We start from the raw sequence: 13252 nt of genomic DNA on the forward strand, positions 1-13252 counted from the left end.
GAGAAGGAGAGGGGATGAACATACTGTTGTTGCCCCCAAGGGGGTCGACGTTACCGACAGCCATGCCGCCCACCACCTGCTGCCCAATGAGTCGCAGCACTCGCTCCTCCAGGTCTGAGAGCTGCTGGAGTTGCGCATCATCCCCGCCTGTTCTCTGCTGCTCCCTCCTATTGTGGGCCATCTTGGCCTGCAAGAGAAACGAATGTGTGTGAGTCCAGCTTTGTGTTTGGGAGATATGCCTGCCGCAGTTGAATAGCTGTGATTGTAGGCAAGGCGTGAGATGCAGATGTGAGTTTGAGTAGGTCCAGATGCTTGGTGGGTGAGTGGTGGCGGTGTGGTGGTTTGTGCAATGTGTACAGACTGAGGTTCAGATGCTGATATGTAGGAGCTGTTGAAGCATGTACTCACCTTGACCACCCGAGTGAGGTCGTTGAATTTCTTGCAGCGCTGTGTCAGGCTGCGTTCCACCACACTACTGGCTGAGACCTCCTGGGCCACTTCCTTCCACATTGCCCTGAAGACCTGGGGCAAAGGCCTCCTTTCAGTATTCGGGAACAGCACTGCCCTCCTTCGCTCCACTCCCGCGACCAATGCCTCCAACGCCTTGTCCGTGAAATGATGAGCTCGCTCCCTGGGAGTGGGATCAGCCATCACGATCAGGGGATTGAGTTCCTTGCAGGTCACCTTCACAGTCAGCAATGCTGATAATGAGGACTTGCACAGTGATGCAACCTTCCCTTTAACAGCTGGAAGGGGCCAGTGTGAAGGATCATTCCCGATTGCAGAGCACCTGAAATTTATTATCGCTCCGCTGGTAGTGCCCCTGTAGCGCCTTGCTTAGGTCATTAGCGCTTGATTTAGCGCTCCAGCTCTTTTCAGAAGCGCTAACAGCCAATTTAGGGAAACCTCAGACTCATTAGCGCCTGGTGCTAATTTTTCACAATTTCAAAATTCAGCGCCCCAAATGGGACAATACCGAATTTCTCTCCCCGTAATCCTTACAACTGTCTATGATAATTCACCTCTCTTATAAAGACAGCCTTTGTACCTACTCCCAACTCATTACCCTGAGAATGTCATCAGCACTCAATTTAATAGCAACATTCAAAAAACATACAGACATACAGAGAAAGAGTTAATTGTAGTTGTTTCAAATGCTACGAGTCCTTTTATGGAGGTCCATGTGGATGCGTTTAAGTGGTATTGTTAAAATATGTTTAACACGTGCGGTACTACTCGTGAAAGTCTGCCATCGGAGTTGCTATTGCTAACAATGTAACAATGGGCTGTAATTGTACCTTGCCACGGGGCAAAGTGTGGCACGACAAGTCTTGGCTTAATCATGCATCATGCTACGTGCAAACTTCATAACAGTAGTTAGCATTTACCTCATTTGCAGAACATCACCCAGGGTAAAAAGGATAAGAGAGAAAAGATAAGTCGAGAAGTATTTCTGGGTTTCTAAAGGCTCTAGATTATAACAGGAAGGGAAAGCTAAGGGAGGTAGGGCTGATCTGTACCCCCCTGCCTCCCCCCCGCCCCCACCAACCCCTCTCAGGTGGGGTCAGATAGAGCCTACACTGAAGCCTCCCCTATTCACGGGTTCAGGCCTTTAGTCTTGGCTCAACACACCCTGGAAATAGGGGCAAGAGTCCACAAGCCAGAGAGGCTGGCCGCAGCAGTAAAGGCCAATGGTGGCATAGCCTCTTAGTTGATGTCCAAGGTCTACAGCCAGAAGGTCGCCAGTTGAAGACAGTTCTGGCCGATCCCGTACAAAAAGGCAGTGCGTGTATTATTCTCAGCGTCCATGGCCTCGTTACGGAGCTGGGCATGGGACCTGTTTTGTCTGGTTGGCGGACAGAAAGCAAAGAGTTGGAATAAACGGGTCATTTTCCGAGTGGCAGGCAGTGACAAGTGGGGTACCGCAAGGATCGGTCCTAGGACCCCAGCTGTTCACAATATATATTAATGATCTGGATGAGGGAATTGGATGTAATATCTCCAAATTTGCAGACGACACAAAGCTGGGTGGGAGGGTAAGCTGTGAGGAGGATGTCGTGAAACTCCAGTACGATTTGGACAGGTTGGGTGATTGGGCAGAAACATGGCAAATGCACTATAATGTGGATAAATGTGAGGTTATCCACTTTGGTGGCAAAAACAGGAAGGCAGATTATTATTTGAATGGCAATAGATTGGGAGAAGGGGAAGTGCAAAGAGACCTGGGTGTTCTTGTGCACCAGTCGCTGAAGGTAAGCATGCAGGTGCAGCAGGCGGTTAAGAAGGCAAATGGTATGTTGGCCTTCGTAGCAAGAGGGTTCGAGTACAAGAACAAGGATGTCTTGCTGCAGTTGTACAGGGCCTTGGTGAGACCGCACCTTGAGTATTGTGTGCAGTTTTGGTCGCCTTACCTGAGGAAGGACGTTCTTGCCATGGAAGGAGTGCAGCGAAGATTCACCAGGCTGATACCTGGGATGGCAGGAATGACGTACGAGGAGAGATTGTGTCGATTGGGCTTATACTCACTGGAGTTTAGAAGATTGAGAGGGGATCTCATCGAAACCTATAAAATTCTGTCAGGCCTGGACAGACTAGATGCAGGAAGGATGTTTCTGATGGCCGGGGAGTCCAGAACCAGGGGTCATAGTCTAAGGATAAGGGGTAAGCCATTTAGGACTGAAATGAGGAGGAATTTCTTCACCCAGAGAGTGGTGAACCTGTGGAATTCTCTGCCACAGAGGGTGGTGGAGGCCAGTTCATTAAGTATATTCAAGAAAGAGTTGGATATATTTCTTAAGGCTAAAGGGATCAAGAGGTATGGGGAGAAGGCAGGGACAGGGTACTGAATTTGGATGATCAGCCATGATCTCATCGAATGGCGGAGCAGGCTCGAGGGGCCGAATGGCCTACTCCTGCTCCTATCTTCTATGTTTCTATGTTTCTATGTCTGGGTGCCCCTTTCTAATGGATGCTGTCGAGGGAGGAAAATGAGACAGGAGGTGCCTTCGTGTCTCTCACGCTTCACTTGTATTGGATTAGAATACTTGCACCTGCTCCAGGGCGATGCAAAGGGAGCGAAGCACTGAAGCCATGGGTCTCCACTGCCTTAGCCTGTGCTTTGTGCCCGTGAACCAAGATTGTCTGGACGCACAGCAGAGGGAACTCTTCCACGAGGAATTCCACAGTTTTAAGGTCCAGGGAAAAAGTAATTGAAAAGTAGGAGATGGGGTGATTTGTCTTGATTTCTGTACTGTTTGAGTAAAGGTTTAAAGAAATAATTCTACAGTAATGCATCAAATGTCTGAACTATACTGAGCTACTGAGCAAGTTGGTATCAATATGGCTTGTGCATAGCTATGGGTTCTTAAACAATGGGCAGGGTTGATCTAAGCTCTGGAATTCCCTCCCTAAACCTTTCCGCCCCTCTACCTCTCTCTCTCCTCCTTTAAGACGCCCCTTAAAACCTACCTCTTTGATCAAGCTTCAGGTCACCTTGGCCTGAACACTTCCCTCTGCAACTGGACCCTGGACTTCCTAACAAACAGACCCCAGTCTGTCAAATTAGGTAACCACACCTCCCCCCACCCGACCCTGAACACGGGGGCCCCACAAGGATGTGTGCTGAGCCCCCTCCTCTACTCCCTCTTCACCCACGACTGTGTGGCTGTTCATGGTTCCAACACCATCATCAAGTTTGCGGATGATACCACGGTAGTAGGCCAGATCACCAACAATGATGAGTCAGCCTACAGGGAGGAGGTCCAGCATCTCGTGAAGTGGTGCGCCGATAACAACCTGGCCCTTAACAGCAAGAAAACCAAGAACTCATTGTGGACTTCAGGAAGTCTAAAGGCGGAAGTCACACCCCCATCCACATCAATGGGGCTGTGGTGGAAAGGGTGGACAGCTTTAAGTTCCTCGGAGTCCTCATCACGGAAGACCTCTCCTGGTCCCTCAATACCTCCTCTCTGGTGAAGAAGGCCCAGCAGCGCCTATATTTCCTAAGGAGGCTGAAGGGATGTAACCTGTCACCCCTGATCCTCTCTAACTTTTACCGCTGCACAATAGAGAGCATCCTGACAAACTATATCACAGTATGGTATGGCAGCTGTAGCTACTATGACCGGAAAGCCCTGCAGCGGGTAATCAAAACTGCCCAACGCATTACCGGCACCCGGCTACCGACCATAGAGCACATATACCAGAAACGCTGTTTACGGAGGTCACGGTCCATCATCAAAGACCCTACCCACCCCAGCCACAGTCTGTTCACCCTCCTGCCATCTGGGAGACGCTACAGATGCATTCGCACCCGTACGACTAGATTTAGGAACAGCTTCTTTCCCAGGGCTGTCATCCTACTGAACTCCACAAATAGACTCTAAAGCCTGCACATCTGCCAATGCACTTTATTATGGTTATGTTTATGTTAATGCATTACAAGCCAAATGTATGTTGAATGTTTAAATGTCTTAATCTAAATGTACACTCTCGGGAGCCGCAAGCCTACATTTCGTTGTACTGCACTTGTGCACTAACAATGACAATAAAAGTTGATTTGATTTGATTTGATTTGATATGGCTTGGTGTCAAATTTTCTTTGATAACGCGCCCGTAAAGTGCCTTGGGACATTTTACTATGTTAAAGGCGCTATATAAATGCAAGTTTTATATTGCGCCTCTATGTTGAGAGATTACATGAGGACCATGACTATCTTTGCCCACACTGCAGCGAGTCAATGAATGGTTAAATTGTTATAATCATTACATACAACAGCGATGCTGTTGGATGCATCTGAAATGAAAAAAAAGATTAATGAGGAAACAGTTTTTTATGCAACGAGTTGTTGTGATCTGGAATGCGCTGCCTGAAAGGGCGGTGGAAGCAGATTCAATAGTATCTTTCAAAAGGGAATTGGATAAATATTTAAAAGGAAAAAACATTACAGGGTTACGGGGAAGGAACAGGGGAGTGGGACTGATTGGACAGCTCTACCAGGAACGAAGGGCCGAATGGCCTCCTGTGCTGTATCATTCTATGATTCTATATTCAGTTTAGCTGCAAGAACTCAAATCTCAGCCTTGCAGGTGTTATCAAACCCAATTAAAAATATAATCACACACAGACGGTCCGCATATACTGGAGGTCACTCTAAAAAACAATAGATCGTCACATTCATGTTTGTGTTAACCGCATAGAGGCGTGGATCATCTTTGGCCTCCGGCAAATATTTTCAGAGGTCTTCGTGACTGCTAAGTACAAACTGAGCAGGGTGCAAGAGCATATAAACAATCACTATGAACTAGTGACACACAATTGTTTTGAATCTGGTCCATCTACAAGCGATTGCAAATATAATAAATAACTATTGACTCATGCCTGCGGTTGGATAGTGTCTTACTTTTATATTCCTTAGGACAATAGGCAGCTTTCCCGAACTCAGACACAATCGTTTCTCTTAACCTGTAGGGGAGATAAGACTGTGCCAAACAGCCCATCTCAAAGACACAAACGTGTTATTAAGTAATGCAGCTCTCCTCTTCATAAAGCTCAGTGCGTCCAGCACTCCTGGGAGATCCTGATCATAAAAACAAGAATGGCTGATAAATAAAGTACAGCAATTAGTCACGTACCGCAAACAAAATAGCTCGAATCTCGAAGGGTCAGTGATCATTACACTACTCATCAAGTTGCCTTGTTTTTCCATGTAGATTATGTTTCAGAAAGAATGTTTCCATCTTACGGATGCCCTCAGTCAGAGATTGTTAGGAAGCAAATCCCGTTTGTATATATCTCAAGGTGAGGACTTGGCAGAATAAAATTATTTCTCAAAACACAAAGCACTCCCAGGCCATGTTGGAGGTCATGTTCAACATTCCCCCTTCAGCTGCGCCAGTAGTGAGGAACACCATCTACGGCAACACTCCTCCAAAAGGCACTTTACGGGCGCGTTATCAAAGAAAATTTGACACCAAGCCATATCAAATCAAATCAAATCAAATCAACTTTTATTGTCATTGTTAGTGCACAAGTGCAGTACAACGAAATGTAGGCTTGCGGCTCCCGAGAGTGTACATTTAGATTAAGACATTTAAACATTCAACATACATTTGGCTTGTAATGCATTAACATAATCATAACCATAATAAAGTGCATTGGCAGATGTGCAGGCTTTAGAGTCTATTTGTGGAGTTCAGTAGGATGACAGCCCTGGGAAAGAAGCTGTTCCTAAATCTGGTCGTACGGGTGCGAATGCATCTGTAGCATCTCCCAGATGGCAGGAGGGTGAACAGACTGTGGCTGGGGTGGGTAGGGTCTTTGATGATGGACCGTGACCTCCGTAAACAGCGTTTCTGGTATATGTGCTCTATGGTCGGTAGCCACCATGTACAGATCTTAAGAACGGGACGGACACGATGGGCCGAATGGCCTCCTTTTGTGTCGTAATTTTTCTATGATTTTATGAGCCTAAAAATGTATGGAATGGGAATAGGCCAGTTGACTCATCAAGCCAGCCCCCTTCCTCAGTCCATGCTTGATTAGATCTATCATGGATTCACCACCCACCACCCCCCAGCCCAGAGCAAACTCTATATACTCTCATTTTAACTCCCATGTGTATCAAAAATGATAAGAATATGACAGTGACTCAACAGTATCTCTCCAACCTGACCCAACTCCAACAATGTTACTGACGCCAAACCATTGCGAAAATGTGAGGTTTTCTTTTGGGGGAAAAGGAAAGCAGATTGCAAATACAATGCAAAAGCAAAATACAATGAATGCATCTGCAATATAATGCTCAGAGAAAGGTGAAAGTTTGAATAGTTAAAACACACAGGGGAAAAAATTCGGTTGCTTTGCGCCTCCTGTTAGCGCCCTAAGAAGGCGCTAACGGGAGGCGCAAAGCAATTAGCGCCCGGGCGCGGCGCCGTCAACGCCTCCTGCGAAATTCAGAGGGAGGTTAGCGACAGCGTTAACCGTTAGCGCCCCAGCCGCGATCTTCGGTAGCGCCCCCTGACTCACCGCCGGACGCTATGTCTGACAGGGTCGGGGGCGTACCTGCAGCCGGGGCAGCGCTATTTAAAAGCGAGGTGCCGTGCGGCCATTTTTGTTGCTGGCTGCCTGCCAGTACCTGCCTCCGCTCCCGTCCCCGGCCTCCTGACCCGCCCCCCCCCCCCCCCCGCGGAGTGCCGGCTGCGCTCCATGAGCCCGGCACTTCTCTTGAGTGCCGGGTTCTTTTGCCGGCACTCTGATCCCCGGTGGCCCAGCTGGGCCGCGGGTCGCGCTGCGCAAGGCCCCTCCCCTACGTGACGCTGCGGCACATAGTGCCACGAAATTCCCTTGCAGCACTCCAAAGGGGAGGCGGGGTGCTTCCAGTAGCGCCCCGCTTCCCTTTTGGGGCGCTACCACTCAATTTTGGCTGCGGAGGCGCTAATTTTTCCGGGGCGCGACTCAATTTCTCCCCCTCACTGTCATAAGCTAAGGCCTAGAAATTCAGTTAGGGGCGCCCAGCTCGCCTGGGCGCCGGAATTACCGCTGCGCGCGGAGCCACTTGCGCCAGCGGGAAATTCAGTTTCAGCGCCCCAAGTGGAAGCCGGCCGCTAAACAAGGGTTTCGGCGCCCCGCTTGGGGCGCTGAAACTGAATATCGGCGTGTAAAGTGCCACAGCGCCACCCCACTGCGGCACGGCAGCCTGCGGTACTGCAGGCCTTCCTCTCATTCTTAAGGGGGAGGTGCCTGCAACAGCGCGATCCCCGCTCACGAGTGCCGGCAAATGAGCCCGGCACCAAGGAGAAGTGCCGGGCTCTCTGGAAACAGCCGGCAATGCCGCGGGGGGGGGGGTGTAGGAGGCCGGGGAAGGAGGTGCGGGCAGGCGGCCGCCAAAAAAGCGGCCGGCCGCACCTCCACCTTAACTCGCCCCACTACCGGCACAGGTAGGCCCCGTGTACCGGTCGCTGTTTGCGGCCGGCGCGGGGGAGGCGGCAGCAACCAAATATGGCCAGCGGGGCGATAGCGGGGCGCTGCGCACACCGATGACGTCATCGGTGGCGGCGCAGCGCTACTGGCTAACGCCGCCATTAGCGCCCCGCTAAATATCGCGGTAGGTTTGCACAGTGGCGCAAAAGCCCTCTTTGGGCGCAGCTGGTGGCGCAGGCCACTGAATTTCTAGGCCCAAGAGTTCTCCCAGCGTCCTGGCCAACAGTCTTCCGACAGCTAACAACACCAAAAATAAATTAATGAATGCAGCTCAGTTTGTGAGACGTTCCCGTACGCAAATTGGACAACACAAGAACAGTGAATGCACTTCCAAAATAATTTACTGGTAATGTCCCAAGGATATGATAAGGTGCTCTGTAAAGGCGAGGACTTTTTAAAATCTTCAATCTTCTTCCTACCATCGGACAATCCTGTGCAGAAAGGAGGAACATAGGATGGCAGCATTATTATGAAAAGTTGGATTTTTTGTGATGAAGGGGTACATTAGCACACTCATACAGTCTTGGGTGCCAGGTTACATTCATGAGTCACTCATGTTTTCCTTTGATAGTTTCTAATGTCTCCTGATCCTACACTAACCAATGTTAAACTCACCGCTAACATTGTCAAAGTAAGAACTTTTAAGAAAAGGTCATTAAGCCTCGTTTATCCACCTGCTCACCACAATTATTAATCCTTTCTGTCTCCAGAAACACATCTGATTTTCTGCTTCACTTCAATGGCCCTCCCTGGAATATTATTATTTCTCCTGAATTCCTAATTCTTAACTTGTGTCCCCAGTAACAGTGCATCAATTCACGGGAAAATCCTTCTCTTTCCATCAGCCACCACTACTTCAAATCCAGTAGATGTCCAATCATAAAGAACAAAGCCGTCCATATCGACACCATAAGTGGAACATAGTCCTGTAGTGCTGTGATCCAGTCCATGTTTTGTATCTGACACTGGTACTGCCTGATCAAGGACTCTAACAATAGGCAAGAAACATGAGGAAAGCAAATGCTGCCGGAAGAGATCAAAGGTCAGAAATCAAATAGACCTGCAGGAACCACTCAGGTAGGGGCTGGGCTGCGAGGGCTGTTTGAACAAACCATTTGAATACTGCTAAATGATTTATGTCCTGCCTCTTTATTCACTGTAACTGCAAATGCAAAATGGGAACCAGAAAGGTCTCCAATGCATTCAAAAAAGATTTCATCCATATGTCTCATAAAAATACATAGAAGGCTGGGAATTCCAGAGATCCGGAGGGTGGAACTGGGGTGCAAATCTGGTCAGGTCTACATGTTAGGGGCTGCAATTTGGGGTGGGGCCTGGATCTGCTGGATTTTCACCCTTCATAATTAAGAACACAAGAATTAGGAGCAGGAGTCGGCCATACGGCCCCTCGAGCCTGCTCTGCCATTCAATAAAATCATGGCTGATCATCGACCTCAACTCCACTTTCCTGCCCGATCCCTTGATTCCCCTGGAGTCCAAAAATCTATCGATCTCAGCCTTGAATATACTCAACGGCTCAGCATCCACAGCCCTCTAGGGTAGAGAATTCCAAAGACTCACAACCCTCTGAGTGAAGAAATTCCTCCTTATCTCAGTCCTAAATGAGCCGACCCCTTATCCTGAGACTATGCCCACCTAGTTCTAGACTCTCCAGCCAGGGGGAAACAGCCTCTCAGCATCTACCGTGTCAAGACCCCTCAGAATCTTATATGTTTCAATGCGATCACCTCTCACTGTTCTAAACTCCAGAGAATATAGGTCCATTCTACTATATAATTACCCCAAAAAAGTGCACATAGCGTTTCTTCTGCGCCCCCCACCCATTAAGTCGAAAACCAACTTTGGGAGCATGTCTGGGGCATTCCACCCAGCTCGCCCCATGATGGGCCCAGCAATTTGCCCCTTCCACTTTCTGAGGGGAATGAAGAGACCTTTTTTAGTTTTATTTCTCTTCAGCCTGAATCAGGCTTTGGATGCTGCTCCAAACTCCCTCTCCTTGGCGTACCCCTGTAGCGCACTGCTACCATGGCGGGCGGGCAACTGCCCAAATAATTATAGAACCCCCACCCCGCCCCCGCAATTTTGCACGGGGTCAGTGACAGGGGGAAAGTTCTGCGCTGACATACTTTCGTGCCCCATGACCTCCCTCCTCTCCCCCTTCAAAAGCGACCTGCAAATTGACTTGGGCTAGAACCTTAGAGGGCTGTTTTGGTCACCTGCCCTAAAACTGAAACACACTGGCTGGAATTTTCACTACCTGGATGGGTCCTGTGCAGGCGGTGGCTGTGGCCGATCGCGACCCCATTGCTGGCTCTATCCCGCTGCACAAAACGACTTTACGTCAATGGGGCCTATTAAGCCCGCCCTGCGCATTAACCCAGCCAATTAAATGGTGCGGGTCTGCTGTCGTCATCCATGATGTGTTTTCAGCTGGAATATTTAAAGGGACGTGGCCACTTTACATTTGGCGGTTAATCTAAAACAACAGCAACAACAACTTGTAGTTATATAGTGCCTTTAACGTAGTAAAACGTCCCAAGGCGCTGCACAGGAGTATTTTAAGACAAAAAATTTGACACCAAGCCACATAAGGATAAATTAGGGCAGGTGACCAAAAGCTTGGTCAAAAAGGTAGGTTTTAAGGAGCGTCTTAAAGGAGGAAAGAGAGGTAGCGAGGTGGAGAGTTTTAGGCAGGGAATTCCAGAGCTTAGGGCGCAGGCAGCTGAAGGCACGGCCACCAAAGGTTGAGCGATTATAATCAGGGAAGCTCAAGAGGGCAGAATTAGAGGAGCACAGATATCTCGGTGGGGGGAGGGGGGTGGGGTTGTTGTGGGGCTGAAGGAGATTACAGAGATAGGAAGGGGTGAGGCCATGGAGGGATTTGAAAACAAGGATGAGAATTTTGAAACAGAGGCGCTGCTTAACTGGGAGCCAATGTAGGTTAGCGAGCACAGGGGTGATGGACGAAGGGGACTTGGTGTGAGTTAGGACACGGGCAGCTGAGCTTTGGATGAACTCAAGTTTACGTAAGGTGGAATGTGGGAGGCCAGCCAGGAGGGCATTGGAATAGTCAAGTCTAGAGGTAACAAAGGCATGGATAAGAACATAAGAACATAAGAAATAGGAGCAGGAGTAGGCCAATCGGCCCCTCGAGCCTGCTCCACCATTCAACAAGATCATGGCTGATCTGATCCTAACCGCCAATCCACTATCACAGAACCATCTCCTGAATCTAACAGAATTAGACACACGAAATAGGAGCAGGATCAGGCTACACGGCCCCTGGGCCCGCTCCGCTACCCACAGGGCCATGACCGATCCGAACCTAGACTCATGTCCAAATTCCTGCCCGCTCCCCGTAACCCTTAATTCCCTTTACTTCTAGGAAACTGTCTATTTCTGTTTTAAATTTATGTAATGATGTAGCTTCTACAGCTTTTTGGGGCAGCATATTCCATGGACCTGCCACCCTCTGAGTGAAGTAGTTCCTCCTCATCTCAGTTTTGAAAGAGCAGCCCCTTATTCTAAGACTATGCCCCCTAGTTCTAGTTTCACCCATCATCGGGAACATCCTCACCGCACCCACCCGATCCAACCCCTTCACAATCTTATATGTTTCAATAAGATCGCCTCTCATTCTTCTGAACTCCAGTGGGTAGAGTCCCAATCTACTCAACCTCTCCTCATATGTCCATCCCCTCATCCCCGGGATTAACCGAGTGAACCTTCTTTGTACTGACTCGAGAGCAAGTATGTCCTTTCTTAAGTATGGACACCAAAACTGTACGCAGTATTCCAGGTGCGGTCTCACCAATACCTTGTACAACTGAAGCAATACCTCCTTATTTTTCTATTCTATCCCCCTAGCAATGAAAGCCAACATTCCATTGGCCTTCTTAATCACTTGCTGTACCTGCATACTAACCTTTTGAGTTCCGTGCACCAGGATCCCCAGATCCCTTTGTACTTCAGTACTTTCCAGTTTCTTGCCATTAAGATAATAACTTGCTCTATGATTTTTCCTGCCAAAGTGCATAACCTCACACTTTCCAGTATTGTATTCCATCTGCCAAATCTCTGCCCACTTACTTAGCCTGTCGATGTCCCCTTGCAGGTTTTTTATGTCTTCCTCACTCACTACTTTCCCTCCCATCTTAGTATCATCTGCAAACTTTGATATGTTACACTCGGTCCCCTCCTCCAAATCGTTAATATAGATTGTAAAGAGTTGGGGACCCAGCACTGACCCCTGCGGAACACCACTAGTTACTGATTGCCAGTCTGAGAATGAACCATTTATCCCAACTCTCTGCCTTCTGTTAGATAGCCAATCCTCTATGCATACCAGAATATTACCCCCAATCCCGGGTTTCAGCAGCGGATGAGCTGAGGCAAGGGCAGAGACGGGCGACGTTACGGAGGTGGAAGTAGGCGGTCTTTGTTATGCTTTGAGTGTGCAGTGCACTACAGCATTGGAGTGCTGTAAACACTGACAATGACTGCACAGAGGCAGAGGGCTGCACCCAGGTTCTCCAATGACTCCCTCCATATGCTTGTGGAGGGAGTCAGAGCATGCAGGGAGGTCCTCTTCACTTCCAATGGGCGGAAGAAACCTTCCCAGGAGTCCAAAGCAGTCTAGTTGGAGATTTCAGAAGAGGTCAAAAGCAGGGATGTGGTCAGGAGGACCTGGGTGCAATTCTGCAAATGTTTCAATGATCTCATTAGATCTGGAAACGTGAGTGCAAAGCCAGACTCAGTCTCATCCTGCTGTGCCTCTCATCACATCCCCATCACTCTGCCTTCCCTACCCTACTCCTGCACATCCTTACTCACACCAACTTACCTTGCACCTCCACCCATCCCTCTCTCTCTACCTACATTATCACATCCGCATCTGACTAACCACCCCTCACACTCACTCTCATCCTCCTGCATTCATACCAACTAACAATACACAAGGAGGCCACTTGGCTTTGGCACCCCACTGCATTGTAGTCTCCCTCTAAAGATGTAACCCATCCATTCCTTACACTCATTCCATCAATCTCACTCAATCTTCTCTTCTTTCCCTCCTTGCAGGAAAAGAGAGCCCACAATAAGAGGGAGAGGGGGAGAACTGGCAGTGGCTGTCCATCATTTGCAAACCTTACAACAGCAGAGGAGGCTACTTTAGAAATATCTGGAGTCACCGAGCAGCTGGAGGTGGGAGACGGAGAGGGGGGGACATCTCAGCAACCAGGTGACAGAATG

Source organism: Somniosus microcephalus, chromosome 6 (genome assembly GCF_052327205.1).
Source record: "Somniosus microcephalus isolate GS21.2 chromosome 6, FLI_Smic_1.0, whole genome shotgun sequence".
Taxonomy (NCBI): domain Eukaryota; kingdom Metazoa; phylum Chordata; class Chondrichthyes; order Squaliformes; family Somniosidae; genus Somniosus; species Somniosus microcephalus.